We start from the raw sequence: 5,111 nt of genomic DNA on the forward strand, positions 1-5,111 counted from the left end.
CCCCTTCAGGGCTGTAAGACAGAGCGTGAGTACCATCTGCTCTTCAGCTGACAGTCTTTTAATAGGGGTCAAGCTCGACTGCTCACCAAGGAGTAGCTCTAATAAGGGCAACACTTTTCAAACTCACTAATGCAAAATCAGGGAAATTACACGGCGGTCTTTAAGGTTTGTTCATAAGTGGACTTTCATCAAATTCAGTATAAGGCAAAGTCAGTACAAGCTTCATTTATTAACTCTGATAAAAGAAATTTGAATAATAGATGTTTAACAGCATCTCCAAACTCTCTCCCTGCTGTGAGTGGTCATCAAGGGAGTGTTAGTCAGAATGGAAAGATTTAATTTCTCTGCATGAGAGTTCTCAGAAGCAGATTTACATGGAACACTCTCAGAAGTCTTCTCATTAACAAAATGCATTATGTCTGGTCACATGAAAAGAAAAGAGGAAGTTACTGAACAGACATTACATGATTGGACTGAAGACTATCCAGGGCCTATTTTATTTTTTATTTTATTTTATAATTTTTTTTTTTACATATCTACAGTAAGTTTATTCTGAAAAGTTTATTCCTTTGAATTATCTTTCACTACTGTGCTGAAAATTCAATCAGAAAATTTCTTCTCTGTTAGTTTAGGAGAAAGCTTTTCATTTTGAGCTGATCAAATTATCTATAGTAGGCCCAAAATGGAAGTTGATTAAATAATATGGGAAATAGACTAATAAGCACTGATATACTACAGATCATGACAGGAATGTATTTCTCATTTTGTGTAATTTTAGCTAGCATGCTAAGAGCTAAAAATCTGAAAAGCTAAAATCACTGAGTCATATGTTGTATTGTGCATTAGGCATTATGTGTTTAAAAACTTAATTGTCTTGTTTGTTAAGATTAGGAAATAAATGGTACACTAAACCAGATATACTAGCATTAATGTTTAGGCATATTCAAACATACTATCGATAGTTATGTACGTAGTTTTCGTTCTGGGAAAGGTGTCCAGGTAATATTTACCACCTCGCAGTTATCTGGTGATATATCCTAGACACCTTTTTGCATGCATACAAGCAAGTGATGCCCAGGTAAAAGCAGTGCAGGCTTCCTGGAGCCACATGCCTTTAAGTGATGCTGATGAGGAGCAGAAACTCCTTGTAGAGTGGTGTGTTGGGTGCTCAACCTGCCACTAGGCCATGGCAATGACATGCAACACCCAGTGGTCAATTCATTGTTTACAAAGGGGAACTCCCCATGTCTTTTTTTTAATGACAAATGAAGAGATAATGTGACTGTTTGGATCCCAGGTTTCTCTCTACGGTCAAGGCAACCCCCAAATTACATACTACTCACCAAGGCATGCTGATATCCCACTCTTTTTCCAAAGGTGATCACTAGCAAAAAAGACAGTTTCAGTTTCATTTCAGTTCGCCATACTGCATGGGCTCATAAGGGGAAGCTGTAAGGGACTCCAACACAATCATCTCTCTTGGGGGAGAGCATGGCTGGCAGAGGCACCTTGCTTCTTTCAGAAAGTTTGTAACAAGTTTATGAACCCCCAGTGAGATGCCACGCACAGTCCTGGAACACTGCAGTGGCCGCCACATACAGTACACCTTTACGGGTTTATACATTAGACAGTATGGCCAGTCGAAGGCTGTACTTCCTGTATCGACTAACCCTCTGACTCCTCCAGAGAGAACCACAATTGACAATTAGTTGATTTTGCATATGCAAATGAGTCCACCTGCAGTGAGGCTAACCATGCATGGGCCAACCTTTGGAGCTTCCTCTGGGTCTGAATCTGACAGTCGGTATGCTGTGTCAGTGCAGAGTATGCCTGAACCAAAGGCTGCATCCTTAAAATGGTTAATGCAAACTTATTGTTAAGATGGCAAACTCATCGTGGGTGCCTGTCTTTGGCTTTTACCCCAGGACTATCACTGTTTTGGCTTTGGATTCAGACATTGGCTGTACAAGCGCATGTCTTGCAGTATGGCTCATGAGTCAGCTCACCTACCTGCTAACTGAGAGCAGCAACTGTTAAGGATGTGAGGGCTCTCAAACGTGCTAAAGTGGGTAACCAGGTGATATTCATTGCCCCTGGTGTTTAGAAGGGGTGAAATAGAATCTTATTTAAATTAGCTCATATCACAATAGAAACTCACTGTGGTCATGTATCATGGGTCTTGCTTTGTGTGTTTGTCTTTATTGATTTTCTTTGACCATATGTCTCAAAATACCATGTCATGTCTGCTGTAAAGTAAATCGATCTCTGTTAATATAGACCTTTTAGGTTTGGTTATGTGCCCCTTTAAGTACTGCTATGTAAACAATGTCTTCCTATGAGAAATATCTGCAGTACAATAAATATTTGCTACAACTAAATGGAGCATTTTCAACCTATGCATTCTATTTATGTGTATTATTAGTGTTCATTAGCTGTGACTTGCTTATCTTAAGTCTCTTTTGAGAGAAAGAAAGTTCATTAGTTGGGCTATCTAAAATAAATAAGTACAAGTATAACTTTAAGTTTCCTTTTTTATTAACTGGACCAATGTCAACATTAGAAACATTACAACGCAGATAATAGCTGAGTTGCTGTCCTGAATGTATACCAGTGTAGTACCTCATTCTTTTAATTGCATTGTTATTTTGGGAAAGTGTTGTGAACAATAAGAGACTCTGATGTACCACTTTTAATCTCCATGTAGTATTCAGTAGACTTTTTCTAGTGCAGCAGTGACTGAGTAACTGTGGTGTGATCATGGACCGATGGCAGACACAGAAGCAGAGCCACAAGTCATGAATGAGGTGATCAACTAATCAGAGACTGCAGCTTATACACACATTAATGTAACTTTAACTTCCATTGCCAGCTCAACAACAAAACTCAAGAAGAACAATCATATATTACCTTGATTAATAGTACCAAATAGTAGTTGTGTCAGAATAGTTTGCGTCAATATGTTACATAAGTGCCATAATATATTTTCTCATAGTAATAATACCCAATTCTGAAACCAATGACTGCCAGGATGGTTTCTATTCAGAACTAGTGGAGAGTTATCTGTGCTTGTTTTCTTGCCATAGCAAAGTCGTCACCTCATGAACATGACTCCACATGGGTAGCCTTGTAAAAAAAAAAAAAATCCCTACTATGTCACTCTCATCCTCTTGCTATTATCAGCAACCTGAGTGTCCCAGGTGGCCTGGCAGTCATCCATTCAGTTGTAAAACCATGGTTACAGATGTACACTTTTATTCTACTTTCTTACATTCCAGACCACCAGGGTAGATTCCTTCTAAACTAGTGGAGGCTGTATATCAAAGTCATCAGGAAAGTGCATAGCACATCCTGATAGTGCAAATTACCAGACAAGAGCGGGCTTCTTAAATAGTGCTGATATCATACTTTATTGAGAATCACAATCACTCCATTTGTTGACATTGTTCTTTATAGAGGATGAGAACCATTCAGATTCATCACAGAGGACTGCAGTGACGTGACATTCAGTCTGTAGAATTTGGTGAAGAGTGACACTCTTTTTATGCCATTGAGAGAGTAGACATAGTGCACATTAAATATTTTTATTTGAAAAAGGCGCCTCTTGAATTGTGTTCAGTTATGCTTGCACAATCATTTTCTTTGCCCAGTGGCTAACCTGTCTCTAGACAGCTGAGCTCCTTTATGGTGCTCTCAAAAGCACACAGCATTACTGAACCCTAACTTCACCAAAATAATGTGAGGTATATAGGAACATATACTATAGGTAGCCTGTTGCCGCACATGTTTACTTCGTGTTTCAGACAGAAGGAGATGATCGTTTATTGCTTGAGAATCAAAAACCTGTCCAGGTACTAGCAGCAGGGAGCGCAGCCAGAATAACATACAGCAAACCAGAATGATAACTCTTTCAAATTCTGGGTGTAAACAGTGTGGAATTATGTGCTTCATCAGCTTGTACCACTTGTGAAACCACAGGTCTCTCTATTGGTTTGATCTCCAGCCTAGGGCTTCTGTATCTGCCATTGCAGATTTTACATGCCAATTTTACATGCCAATTGTCGCATCACGCTTTCAATGTGTTCTTGAATGTACATAAAAGCTCTTTAATGAAATTGGTGCATTGGGGAATATCCCAAGGCAGACATGCTGTAAAATAGTTTAGGCTTTTGCTCAGTTGTATTGAGTAATAATAATAACAACAACAACAACAATAATAACATTATTATTATTATTATTATTATTATTATTATTATTATTATTATTGGAATAAACATCTGCTCATTGTTTGTCCATATTATTGATTGAAAGCCAATATTGGAGATTCAACTTTCACTTACTTTTTCTTTTTTTTTTTTTTACCTCAATCATTGAAATCTAAGAAAATTATCTCGACTAAGAAGTACTTGTTTTAGTGGAATTATCATAGAATAAATATTCGTCTATAACCTATACATGGGATAAACAACCTTATATTCAACCTGCTAGCTATATTGCTATTCAGCAGCCATCTCCATTTGGCTGTCTTGTTCTGCTGATATGTAATCAGTACAACATCTTGTTTTCCCTGTTTACTGCCCATGTTTACTGTCACAAGCTTTTTCTGTCTGTTCTGTTCCTAAGTCAGTGTAAGAATGATTGCATCTTGCCTGAGAAAGCCAACATAAGCATTCTTTATTGGTACAGTGGCCTATATAAATGTTGTAGAATTCAGACCCCCCCCCCCCACACACACACACACATACACACACGTTTTTGAATGGTATTCTTTGGTCCGAAGAAATGTCAGACTAGTTTAAAGCAGACTAATGAATCAGTGTGATTCAAGCACTGCGCTCATTTGATCAGCCTACCACACTACAAAAACCGAGCAAATATAAAAGATTGAAACCTGTGATGCCACATCAACACTGTATGAGTAAACTCCTCAAACTCCTCAATGTATGTGTTAAGTCAGCCCTGGGAATTTTGCATGTTATGTTAGGATATGTTACATATACAGTAAATGTATATCCTTTTTAGTCTCTAAGACTTTGTTTAGGGAACCTGAGGATGTTGGTGATGCTGTAGATGCGTGTGCGCTCAACATTATGTCTGAGTTGATCCTCCCCCTG

The sequence above is a fragment of the Ictalurus furcatus genome, chromosome 3 (genome assembly GCF_023375685.1).
Source record: "Ictalurus furcatus strain D&B chromosome 3, Billie_1.0, whole genome shotgun sequence".
In the NCBI taxonomy this organism is placed as follows: domain Eukaryota; kingdom Metazoa; phylum Chordata; class Actinopteri; order Siluriformes; family Ictaluridae; genus Ictalurus; species Ictalurus furcatus.